Source organism: Mastigoproctus giganteus, chromosome 8 (genome assembly GCF_048544385.1).
Source record: "Mastigoproctus giganteus isolate SK-2022 chromosome 8, ASM4854438v1, whole genome shotgun sequence".
In the NCBI taxonomy this organism is placed as follows: Eukaryota; Metazoa; Arthropoda; class Arachnida; order Uropygi; family Thelyphonidae; genus Mastigoproctus; species Mastigoproctus giganteus.
In genome coordinates, this window is record NC_143582.1 from 19,909,706 (window position 1) to 19,923,389 (window position 13,684).

General features: G+C 35.5%; 1 protein-coding gene across 3 annotated transcripts in view; it reads left to right on the forward strand.

The window, feature by feature from the left end:
* The window catches only part of LOC150081315 (uncharacterized), a 169,415-nt gene that overhangs the window by 118,808 nt on the left and 36,923 nt on the right, over positions 1 to 13,684 (forward strand). Inside the window, exon 1 of one of the 3 annotated variants that reach the window (XM_090379648.1) lies at positions 2,521 to 2,676. The exons of the other annotated variants lie outside the window; for them this stretch is intronic. The gene's annotated coding sequence lies outside the window, so the exon portion shown is untranslated. Of the gene's footprint in view, positions 1 to 2,520; positions 2,677 to 13,684 lie in introns of those variants that run through there. 3 annotated transcript variants of the gene reach the window in all.

A 13,684-nucleotide genomic window follows, 5' to 3' on the forward strand; every position in this document is an offset into this window, starting at 1 on the left:
GAAAAACGCCTATAAAAATTCACATCATTGACGGAATTTAAAAACTCAGGTCTTTCTCACCCGGGGTGGGGAGGACGGTGATTAGACGCTTGTATTTAATAGTACAGTACAGGGAAGAGATGTACTGTTTTTTTTTTTAAGTATAGTGTAATAGAGATAACAATGAATTTTGCAAGTTTCTTCCTCTCAAAATGGAAGCACAAACTGCCAGCTCACTCTTTTCTTTTATGAGGTTAATGTAGTACTGTTTGAACAGGTATTGAAATTTTTGGTTCGATATCAATTTAATTCTTTCAAATAAGTGAAGGTTGTTATTGCATACTACTCCTTTTTAGACTGAAAGAAAGAATCGAGAGTCGTGGATATTCATTTATGGGCGTGTACTCTGAGAAGACATGCTGCTTCCATTGCATGCCCTCGTAGGTATCACAGTGTAATCCCTGTTCTCCCGACATCGGGTGAAAAAGACCTGAGTTAGAATCCGTCAACGATGCGAGGAATTTTTATGGGCCTTTTTTACAACGTGGCTGGGTTAGTCGGTGTCATGCGAAGGTTGCTTGGTGTTTTTTCTTGGAAACTCGGGTTTGTCGTCCAAACAGTAAATCGACCACAGAATACGCAATTTACAGTAATTATATACGGCGCGATATGTGTTGCTGATGCGTCTAAAACCATACAACAACCAATCAACCTTAATTGCATAAAATACACTACTGGCTAGTGAATGAGAGTTAAGATAAACAACTGTTGGATACAGAATAAGAGCCAGAATCGAATTCCATTACATTAATAATAATGATTCATGGGATGCATGAAGTTTTGATCATCCTCTTTTGGTGGAACTGCTTGCATTACGAGTACAATAGAGTTCTTTTTACATTCAGAAAATTCGGATTTTGTATGTATATATGCAGTTTAGCTCTTAGTCTTAGGGCATGTATTGAGTGTATGAACATTCTCCATATTTCGAATTAATATTAGATGCTTCTATGTGAATTTTTTTTTTTTTTTTTTTTGTATGTCCATTAGTAACATTAGACAATTTTTCCCGTACATATTGAACGCAACTGGTTAGAAACCTCCAAGCAATGGTCTCTGCTAATGTTCTTTCACACTTTGGGAAAGGTCCAGGTTTCAATCGTGTCTGGAAACGTGGAATTCTGGCCACGTTCTATTTTGTTTGCGGACTGCATTATTATTATTATTTTTTTTTTTCTCACAGATTGGGGTTTATATTACACAGTGGTTCTTCAAATACATGATATATATATATCAGTGTCTCCTGTCCTCAATTGCTTCCATGCTTATTCGGAATATCTTCATTATTTTTGACTCCTCAATATATTCGGTTGTAAATTACAGTATACTGAATGGTGTATTAGGATTTCCTATTTCGTCATAAAAGAAAAATCAAAATTTTAGGAAAAACACACTTTATCTGAAACCTTGGCTGCATTGTTACAAAGCTTACCAAAATTTCTCCCGCCTTGGAGAGGATTCGTTAACCATCCTCTTTTCATACGGATTGTACTACGCGCGAAGTTGAAATAACCCAACTACGCAGTTTGAAGTACTGGAAAGAAAGGATCAAGACAAATCCATGACTAAAAGGACTGAGATAGAGAGAAAGAATATTGTATATATATCTTGAGAACGCAGTGGATCAAATACTTCACCTTAAGGGGACCATAAAGTATCTTGATTGGAAGTGTATAATACTTCTATGTTTCTTGCACCAGTTGATCAGAATAGGTTGTTTCAATTTCACATAGCTCAATAGCTTTTACCGATTGACCGTATCCTTTTATGTATAAGTTTACTTAACATAACACGAAGGTTAAAAAGGTAGTTCTTGTTTGTTATTTTGCAGATTTTAAAATTTATTCCTTTTTGATATTCTGCAGATGTCTTAAAAAGTGAATGGTTGAGATACTGTGCATTGAAGGGCACACATTTTTTCTATTATTTTACCTACCTCGGTGTTTACTATGACCCCAGTAGAGGAAGATAAGAATTACTTCAGCGACAGATTTGACATAATCAGTCAGTGTAAAATCTTTGAGACGGGACAGCAAAATTGTGTATCAGTAGCACTTATACTTGGTCAACTCACGTCTTCGATTCTATCGAAGAAAAAGTAAAAGCATTTATCGAATTACATGAAGTATTATTTGAAGAATTCACACATTTCACGCTATGATATCGTAACGCATACTGGTCTCTTGTAAAAGACAATTTTTGTCCAGTTGGCTGATTTGCCATCTTAGTTATATGAACAGTTTAATTTTCAAATTTGAAACAAGATCCTTTAAAGTCCAAAATCAGCAAAAAAAAAATTGTATTTTCTGTTGTCAGAGTTATTCGTTATTTTTATTCATTTAATTTCCCAAACCCGCAAGAATTAAATCAAACTTGTGCTTCCCCTTGCAGCGCTCCATGCGGTCAACTTCAGAAGTATCGAATTAATGTTATGTAACTTAGAGTTGTAGGTTGTACTTCATAAATTATAAGATTTTATGTATTTTATAAATTTAAAAGATACAAGCAACTGCAAAAGCTGAAGGAATTATTAGTTGGGTGAAGAATGTACTCCGTTTTCTTACGAGTATACTTCACCGCATGCTAATATTACGTGAAGTGCTTCGCACTTGAAAATTTGCAATTGCATGAAATGTGGTAGGTTGTTCATGAATATGTAAGGCTAATCGTTAGTTAAATGGTGGCTTTTATAGGCGCCCTTTGAAATAAGGTTCAGTTATGAAGTAATTTTGATGGATGGAAATTATTGCGATAATCTTGAAGTCAAATTGTTCAGAAGATGGCGGAGCTCGATTAGCCGTAGCTGATGACTTAGGCCAAACAATGCTATTTCTAAAAATAAAACAAAAAAAAATTAAATAAAGTAAAATAAATCACTAATTGGCGTAAAGGCTTTCACAAGTTAGTGTGTGTTGTCGTAAGAGCAGTAGGGGCCATTTGAAAGTAACGTAAGAATAATTGGAATAATGACGTGCAATAGCATGGTTGAATTCCAGCCTCAGAAACAAAAGAAAGATATGGGTATAGATCGCTGATTTTGTTTTGAATTTTATATATTCAGATCTGATTGGTTTGTTTTATTGCAGGCAGTTTACGTTGCGCACATTAAACCCTGCCGAAGCATTTATTATTATTTATTTTTTTTAATCGTAATAGGATGCATGTAGGCATGGACTTCACTAGCTTGTAAAAAATAAGCCACTGGGGGGGGGGGAGATGAAGAGAATGCATTTAGAACCAGTAGAGACTGTAGTTATTGTTTTCCCCAGTTGGTGCTCATGCAATTTGTTGTTTTGTAGGTATGTGGTGTAGATAAAACAGTTTGGTTTATTTTTTTTATTCATTACTCAAATAATCGTTAAAAAGGGTTAATTGGGATATTTTGTAGCCCATGTGATCAATATTTTATATCCTGGCAACTAGTGTGTCCCAGCTTTAGCACATGGATGAAAACAACAAAAAAAAAGATTATGGGTACACCTCTGGAGGAAGCGGCTTCTTTTGCTTGAATCTGTCCCGAATTACTGGTGCAAACTAATCTAACCTTTTTTCACTAGCTAAAAATGAAAGTCTATTAAAAAAAACCCACACTTCTTTTGCTTGAATCTGTCCTGAATTTGGCCATGCCTGCAACACAGTGACAAGGTGTACCCATAATCTGGAGTTCAGCCAAAATCTCTTCCCAATGATGCCCATATGGACAGCTTGTTGTTCATTATATTGCTTTCTCTCCTAAACTTTAAATGGTTTGTGTTCATATTGCTGCCTTAGAGCTGGTTGGTCATCATATGCTAGGAGGGAAAAAAATTCTTTCCTTAGAAAGAATTTTAAGGAAAGAATTCCTTAAGATTCTTTCCTTTTACAAAAGGACAAAACTAAAGTTTTTATACTATTTTGAAAACAGCTCTCTCTCTTGCAAGAAAACAACCTTGTTTAATCAAAAATTTGAATTATAGCATACCACAAACTTGAAACATTACTCAGTGCACCCCAAAGACAGCCTGCATGGTTGTTTTCTGGACTTCAAAGAACATACTTAATTTTCTTTTCAGTGGACTATGGCCAAGTTAGTCTATCCATCGAATAATTGTAATTTGCAGATATTAGTGAAGACAAATATTCTGAGCAACCTACCAAACTCTTTCCAAGGTTCATTCCTTATTATTATATTACTGTTAGTATTGGGACAATGATGCAAGTTTGTACCTCAAACAAAAACATGTGCACACTTAATTTGCCCATTCCTCCTAATAATTTGTCCAATCATCCTTATTCATACTATCTGCTTCCACAATGCTAGTTGAAGTTTATTCCAACAATCATTTACTCTCTGGCTTAAGGCAAATTTATTCATCCATTGTGACCTTAACTCTGAAACTTACTTTATCTAATGAGCACCATGTTTCAGCAAAAACCTTTTTCTCACAGCTACTTCTTAACATTCATTATTGTTCCCTCGTGATGTCAGGATGTAACTCCATAGTTCTGTATGTTGTTATTTCATATTATAATATAATGTTATTATTTCATACATAATATATATGTTTGTTATCAAACATATATATTATGTAAATTCAACATCAAAATGTAGTTTTTAAATAATCAAATTTTCATCTGCTACTGTTGAAGTCCCAAAGTTAGGGCATGTAACATAGTTTTCAGTTTGTACCATTACAATCTGAAAGAAATAAGATTGTACCATTTCATTGAATGTTTTCAATGGAAATGTACAATCATGCAGCAAAGTGCTGTTTCATTCTTTTAATTGTTAATTTGCTTAAAACCATGCCCTTTGCCAACTGTCAGAATCTTAAGAATAACTTATACACTGGAAAAATGGGTAGAGCTGAAAGATGTAAATGAAGAGCAGGTGGTTTGATGGATGGCATGGTGTCTTTATCAGTGATTTATTGTACTTTTGCATAGGAAGGAGGAAGTTAATGTTCTGTTATACAAGTCAGTGGTGAGATCATGTTTGGGATGTTGTGTTCAGTTCTGGAGGTGGCATCTCTAATGCCATTGAGTTTCTTGATGGGGTCTAAAGATGAGCAATTTGTCTGCTGAGAATAGCAAAGGAATGTCTGTACTCTAAGGAGAGATTATAAAGATGTGGGAATAACTCCTGGCTTTGAAGGGAAAGTGCAACACTATTTAACCTTGTGACCAGCTGCAATCAAATGTTGCAATAATGATTCTCTTCCTCTCTCTAAATTTGGAAATTAGGCACCTTTGGGAGGGGATTAAATTGAGATGTATAAAGGTATTGGGGACAAATAAATACCTATGGAATTTTCACATAAATGGGGCAAAAAAACTAGGGCACTTATATACAAACTATTAAATTTAAAAAAAAAAATGGACTACATGTTTCAGTATCTGTTTGGTTCTTCATTGGATTTTGAGGATGGATTATAATTAAAAGAATTTAGAAACTTACCTGCTTTTTTTATTTTACATAGAATTGGAGCACAGAGAAAAAATAGTGCTGAAATACTGCCCTGGGAAAGAGATGATCCTGTTGGTTGGGTGGGTCAATCTTTTTACTCTGTATGCAGATCATCTGGGAAGGTTACTTCTGCTCTTTTGTTGGTTGGGTGAGGTCCTGGAGGGCACATAGGTCGATTCTGTAGTTGCATTGCTTCTGATGGGTCTTGTTGCTGAAGTTGTGCAGAGGCTATCTAGAATTATGAGAAGTTGGGGAATTGCCCAGAGTGAGAGCATATAGGATGCAGGTTGATTAATCACTAGAGTGATTTAATGAATTTTAAGAAATTTCATTGAATGGTTCCATAAATTCCCTCTTTTATTAGCCAGGGAACGATGTCAGAGTAGCTGGGAGTTTATGAAAGTATTCATCATTCAACAAAATTTCTCCAAACAGGAAGAGTGAGCAGGTAATTGTCCTTTGTCCTTTAACAAAAGAAATCAAAACACTTACCATTTCCTGTTGCTGTCATAAATTTTATGAGGCATAGTTTCTAGTATTAATAAGATGGTTATCACTGCTTGCACTGAGAGAGAGAGAGAGAGTGATTTTACTTTACTCACTAGCAACTTGGAAATATGTGGACTTGTACATGACAAAATTGAAGAAATTCTGATCAGAAGTTGACGAGATTGAATCAGGTTATACAGAAATAGATGAAATATGTTGGCATTTTTTCTTGTAGTCATTCTTTTCTCATCAGACTTGATAACAAAAGTGGGTTCAGAAATAGTGTCAACAAATGTATGTGATGAATTTACATTGTTGTTTCTTCATAATTTAGATTTAATTTGATAACTTTAATTATGCATTAAACAAAACAGATGTTTCTGAGGTCTCTGCCTCCTTCCACGATAAAAAAATATATAGCAATAACACAGTAAGATTTTGGTGAGAAGACACTACATGCTGTTCCAAGAGACACAAATCACACAGTGAAAAGAGTTGGAGGGGATCCAGGACTGCTTGTCATGTGTAGTGGAGTTCCATTCTGTTATTTAGCAGTTTTTGTTGTGGGATTCCTGAGGATCTGTGAGAGCAGTGCCGGATTAAAGCACGGGCTAACACGGCCCTTGCCCTGGGTGCCATTCTTTAAGGGGCACCAAATTTTACAAAACCATGAAATATATATATCCTTAGTAAAGGGGCACCGAAAAACTTTTCTGCGTGGGGTGCAAAAATACTTGGTCCGGCACTGTGTGAGAGGAAGCTCTCCTTGCTAGCCTTGCCAAATGGCTTGGGGTGAGAGGTAATGTGATGGGTGTCTGCTCCAGTAGCTCTAAGTTGACATTCAGACATTCTTCTGTTATTGCTGTTATTGATTGATGAAGTTGGTTTAATTCTGACTGAACCTGTGATGTGTTCATAATATTGTTCTAAGGTGGTTTCTTCTAACTTGAAATAGGATAAACCATGGAGGGGGGGGATATTACCCTGCCTTACAAGTGCTATAATCCTTTTTATATATGGAGGGCTTTGATAAAGTTTGCCATTTTTGGTGATGCATTGTATTTAAGACCTGGTTCCTTTGTGGTTCTCATTGATACAAGAGGTGAGAACAACAAATTGAAGAAGCAGTCAAGATCTCAAATGTAGCATGTCAAAAACATTGCTATTTTTGTTGGAAGCTTTCCATATACAAAAGGATTATAACACCATCAATAGAAACATTGGCAGGATAGCAATTCCTCCTGCATGGCTTACCCTGTTCCAAGTTAGAAGAAACCACCTTACAACAATTTTAACAACCTGCTTACAGGCATAGTCAGAATTCACAGGAAGCAAAAAAGGACCAGGCAACTTTGCCAACTAAGCAGTGGTGTTTGTTCAAGAGTCAACTTGGAACTACTGGAGCAGACACTCATGGTATCCCCCCCCAATAGGTTTGGGAAGGCTGGCTTCAAAGTGAGGGCTTCTTCTTGCAGAACCGCTTGGTTGTGAGATGCATCATGAGCACCTTGGAACCAAGACTACTGAGCAAGTGAATGGAAATCCAGCCCATCTCATCACATGAAAAAGTGACCCAGAATCCCCTTTAACTCTTTTCATTTTGTGCTTTGTTTTTAGGAGAGGACGTAGTACCTTTCTACTGGAATATTATTGTTTTGTTAAGTGTATATTTTTTACTATAGAAGAAGGGACAGAGACTTCCCGAATAATTTAATAACTGTAAACTTAAATTATGATAAACAGTGCATTGATAATGTGTTTATTTATCATATTTGAATGTGCTGAGTATAAGAAATATTTTTCATGTTATTTTGTTGATTTAACATGGAATTATTTCTTTAAAAAACTTCTACCAAATCTATTAAAATAACTCTGTGTGTGGGGACTGAGTTAGAAAATTCCTACAAACATCAGAACCAAGATATGCACCATTAACCCATTAGAATGGGTTAATGGTGCATATCCATTAACATTCACAGCACATTCATTAGCCCATTAAAATGGGTTATAATGGTGAAAAAGACAGATGTAGGATAGACGTGCGGAAATTTGCCTTTAGCCAGCGGGTGGTTGGTTGGTGGAACAGACTTCCATCCCTTGTCGTGGAAGTTGATAGCCTAAATAAGTTTAAGGCTCAGCTGGACAGGTATTTTGAATGAACAGAGGGGTGAAGTGGAAGTGGTTATTTATTTATTTATTTTTTTTTTTGCTGATGCTGCATAAGCTTGCTTTCTTGCATCAAATGCCTCTACTAATGCTAAAAGTCAAAACTATAATCTGGAAAATCCTCCCCCCCCAAAAAAAAAGCAACTTGGGGATCATCACCAGTGTAAACAAATTTAATTGTTAATATGTTTATAAATGCTGAATAATGCACCAGATATTGAGAAAACCTGTTGTATATTCATGTCTTATCACTGTCCATCAATATTCATGTCTTACTACTGTTCATCAAATTGCTCTTCCACTGTACATTAACGGAAATTTCCAGTTGTGGTGTCTGGCATGAGAATGTTATATAAAGAAATGGTTACACCAGTGTTTAATTGTTAGTGCAACTGATTTAAATGGTTAAATTGCAGATATTAAACAGTGGTGAGATTAATTCTTCTGAGAAGAAGAAAACCTTATGCAGATTTATAAAAAAAAATAATAAATTATTTGAAAATTAAAACAACCTGACAACCATACTTCAAGTAGCATTGAAGCAGGTATAACAAAATAGATTTTTATGAGCCTACTCCCAGTGTCACCTATTAGTTATAAATAAATGAGAAATGTATACCAGCAAAAACAAAGTTTGGCAAGTTACCTGGAATTGATTAAAGCTACAGGTATAAAGGGTGCTGTGTTTTTTCATAAAATGATTTAAAGATTTGGGAAATGGGATAGTGGCCATCAGACTAGAAGAAATGAGTTTTCATTCCCTTACCAAAAAAAGATCTGAAAGTTTGTTCAAATTACAGGACCATTAGCCTAATTTCTTATGCTAGTAAAATTTTTCTTAAAATCATACTAAGCAGAATTTTAAGAAAACTTGAAGATATGCCAGAAGAGCAAGCAGGTTTCAGAAAGGGCAGAAGAACCAGAGATCAGATCTTAAGTCTACGTCTGATTGGTGAAAAATGAAAAGAATTCAAAGTTCCAGTCGTTTGTGTTTCTAGATTATTCAAACACATTTGTTTGTGTTCAATGTGAGAAACTATGGGAAACAATGACTAATATGGGATTCCCAATCCACATAATTCAGCTGATACCAGAAACAGGAAGGAACTGTAAGAACCAACATAGGAAACATAGACATTTTCAAAATTTGTAAATGTGTCACGCAGTGCTGCATTTTTTCACCTCACTTTTTTAATCTTTGGAAGATTTAGACACTGGCATCAAAATTGAAGGACTGAAGGTAAACAACCTTTGTTATGCAGATGATAATATGCTAATTTGCATTTCCAATGATCATCTGAAAGAAACTCTGAGGAGAGTATGTGAAAAAGGACACTGGACACTGCTAATCAATGGACACTGCTCATCGTGGACTGATGTTATTAGTGGAGTCCCTCAGGGCTCAGTGTTGGGTCCATTATTGTTTTCTGTATTTATAAATGATATTGATGATGGTATATCGGGCTTAATGTCCAAGTTTGCAGACGATACAAAGGTTGGCAGGGTTGTCAAGGACACTACTGACACTATGCTGCTGCAACAGGATCTGGAAAGGTTGAGCAGATGGGCTGAGAGGTGGCAAATGAAGTTTAACATTGATAAATGTAAAGTACTACACATGGGAAACAGCAACCCCAGAGCAACGTATCAACTCTGTGGTACTACACTGACAGTGGTAGAGAATGAAAGGGACTTGGGGGTGGTTGTGCAGGCAGATATGAAGTTCTCTGAGCAGTGCAGACGGGCTGCAAGAGTAGCTCATGGAGTATTGTCAATGATATACAGGAATTTTTCCAGCAGGGATAAGGAGGTGATTATTCCATTGTATAAGGCGATGGTCAGGCCACACCTAGAGTACTGTATACAGGTCTGGAGACCTCATTTCAAGAAGGATGTAGAGCTGCTGGAACGAGTACAGAGAAGGGCAACAAGATTAGTGAATGGAACAAAGGGGTGCTTTTACGAAGAAAGGCTTAAGTTTTGCAAATTACAGTGTCTGGAGACTAGGCACCAGCGAGGTGATCTGATAGAGGTGTATAAAGCCTTGAATGGTTTAAGCATGCTCAATGCTGATGGGATTCTTCCTCTAGCTCAGAAAAATCACCTGAGAGGGCATAAATTCAAATTGAGGAAAGACAGATGTAGGATAGACGTGCGGAAATTTGCCTTTAGCCAGCGGGTGGTTGGTTGGTGGAACAGACTTCCATCCCTTGTGGTGGAGGTTGATAGCCTAAATAAGTTTAAGGCTCAGCTGGACAGGTATTTTGAACGAACAGAGGGGTGAAGTGGAAGTGGGTTTTTTTTTGGCTGATGCTGCATAAGCTTGCTTTCTTGCATCAAATGCCTCTATTAATGCTAATAGTAAGAAAAAAGGACTGTTTCTGAAAGTGAGTAAAACTAAAATTATGTTGATTGGTGGTAATCTCGGTTCCAGTAAAGTGAAGGTTAATGGGCAAAATATCGCAAAAGTTGATGAATTTGATTACTTAGGATCAAGAATAAATAAAAATGGTGACTGCTCAAATGATGTAAACAGAGGACAGGTAATTGCTAAAATGTTGGTCACTGATCTGACGAAATTATGGAGAGATCAAGATCTATCCTTAAAGACGAAACTGAGACCCTCTTATTCGATAATTTTTTCAGTTGCCACTTATGGATGTGAAGCATGGAATCTGAAAAGAGTTGACAGGAAGAAAATCGAGGTATTTGAAATGTGGTGTCACAGGATAATACTTCGTATTTCTTACCTTGATAAAAGAACAAATGAGTGGGTTATGAATAAAATTGGCATGCCTAAAATTCTTCATAATATGAAACAGAAGAAAACTCATATTTTGGACACATAACAAGAAGGGATAATTTTCTGTTGAAGAATATAATGGAAGTAAAAATTGAGGGGAAGAGGACCAGTGGAAGACCTGCAACTAGGTGGAAGGATGGAATCAGTGACCTGGGCATGACAGTTTGCAATGCCTCTTGTAGAGCACAAGATTAATGTAGTTAGAGGAAATTGATGGTGGCCACAACAGCTCCTCAGGGTGCTACATGACTGGAAGGGGAAGAAAAACAAATGAAAAAAAATTACATTATTGCTGCAATAAAAGGACAATAGAGCAAAAAGTTATTACATTCGAAGTCTGATAATCTGGCATCCAAGGACCACAGTAATATCAGATTATCAGTTATTCTGGATTGTTGGAAATTTATTTAAGAATATTTAAAGAGTTTTGAAGTAAGTCAAAATTTTTAGTTTGTCCATATACCATTTATTTTATTTTATCTAGCTATTATTTTATGAATGTGTGTGTTATGGGTGTTTAATGGTGCATAAGCTACACTGGCTATAGTGTGCCTATTTTATAAATGAATGGTGTTCATTTACTGTTTTTTTTTTTTTTTTCACACCCACCTTATGGCGCCTCCGTAGCCAGGTGGGAAGCTGGTGATCTGCAGCAGCCCATGAATATATACATATGTACAGGCATAATGCACCACTGTGTATTATGCCTGTACAAAGCTGACAACAACAGTACCCGTTAACCTATGCTTCACCTCCAGTTATGATTTAAAAAAAAAAAATCTCGTTATTTGTTAAACCAAATTAGAAGTAACTTTGCTGGTAGTTTTCACACTGTTCTTCTGCTAATAGCCATGGAACAATCTTTGCAGAAACATTTCTTGTGTTCAGAGTTTTAACGTTTAATGTCAGAGTTTAGTTAAAATGGAATGATGCAAGCCAGTGGAGATTCAAGTTTTTCAGTGATTTCAGAATCTTCAGTCATTTTACCAAGTTTACACTTGAGACACAGCACAGTTTCTTCATTTGTTGGAGTTGAGGACTGTCAAGGTCATGTTTGATCTTCTTTGAAACAATGGTGCCAGACAAAAACTTGTGTACAGCTGATTTCAGAGTCCCCATTTTCTGTTTTAAGAAGATCAAACATTTCATTTGTGGATTTTTTCATCTTAAATCAAAATTTAACATATACACATTGTTTAGTGCACTCTGACATTTTGAAATGTGATGAGATAAAAACAGTTTTTTGCTATTGGTTGACAGTAACAGAGATTGCTATGTGTGAATGAATAGCTCACTGTGTGAAGGTATGGATGAGATATATCTAAACGTGTTATGCTTTTTAACATTGTGCTCTGCCATCCTCAGCCTGGGTGGAGGATAGCAGAGCATGATGTGAATAATCCTAATAATTTTTTAACAGACCAATAGAACTCATTTATGTTTTTCATGTGTGGGTTTTCATCTGTGACTATGGGTTCTTTTTTTTTTTTTTTTAAATAAAGACTTGTGATTTCACTTTTCTTATTAATTTTTGTAATGTTAGGTGCCCAAGTCAAAGTAAGAACAAATTAATATTTTAAAGGCACTTTTATGAATTTTCAAAATTAATTAAGGAACTTGCTTTACAGAACTAGCCCCTAGCAGAAACTACTCTTATAAGTCCACATTTTCAATGAGTGACTTATGAAAGGATTAATCCGCAGCAGTTGCAATTCTACGTCAAGTAGTGACCTTTCCAATTATCAATGAAATCGGTGAGAAAAAAAAAAAAAAAAAAAAAAAGGAAGCCCTAAGACAGCTTTAACTGTAAGAAGTAGCAAGAGTTATTTATACAGTTTATACATAATCAACAGTTACAATTACACTGAACAATACCCATTATACATATTATAGGACATAAATTCCATTTGGTGATAGTAGCATTGATTTAAAAATTTCTGTTATACTTAATCCACTGGTGCCAAGATGTCACATGAGTTCTTAACTTCATTGTAACTGCTTTATTACTGCTGATATGCCAGTGGAACAGTTAATAACAGATGATGCTTTTTTTTTGTTAGTGGCATGTGCTTGATTTTCCAGGTCATCATTAGAAATTGGGATGTTATACATTCCGAATAAAGTATATTTTTATTTTTAAGTAGTTTATCTATCAGTTAATCATTTAAGACAAATTTAGTTTTCCAATGAGAAGATTATTTTCTTTAGGATTAACCTCAAACTAATTTAATGCTTTTTGGAGAAAGAAAGGGCTTATCCATTGGTCATAAATATGTAATAAAATAATAAAAATAATAAATAATACATACAGGGGCAAAATAAATATGTTTCACTTCTTTAATATAACATACACGGTAGAATAACAAAGTCATAAAATAATTTATTTTCAGTACAGGCAACCCCGTATAACACGGTAGTTGGGTTTCTCTAAAATCTTGTGTAGTGCAAAACCGTGTTATATGGGACTAAGAGCTAATACAAAAAGGGTGGGTTACGTTCCAAGAGCAAACAAAAATACACCATTTCGTTAGCAAAATGTTAGCAAAACTGACAAAAATACACCATTCTAGGTTTCACGTATTTTCTGCTCTCTTTAAAAATCATTAATCTGGGTTTGTTTGTTGTTGCTTGATAGGTATTTGTAATTTCATCGTATGGAACTAAGCATTTTTGAAAATCCCATTTGAACTTTGGGCTCCTTTCAGTGGAAGAATCTGCATTCAAAAAATAAGATTATAACT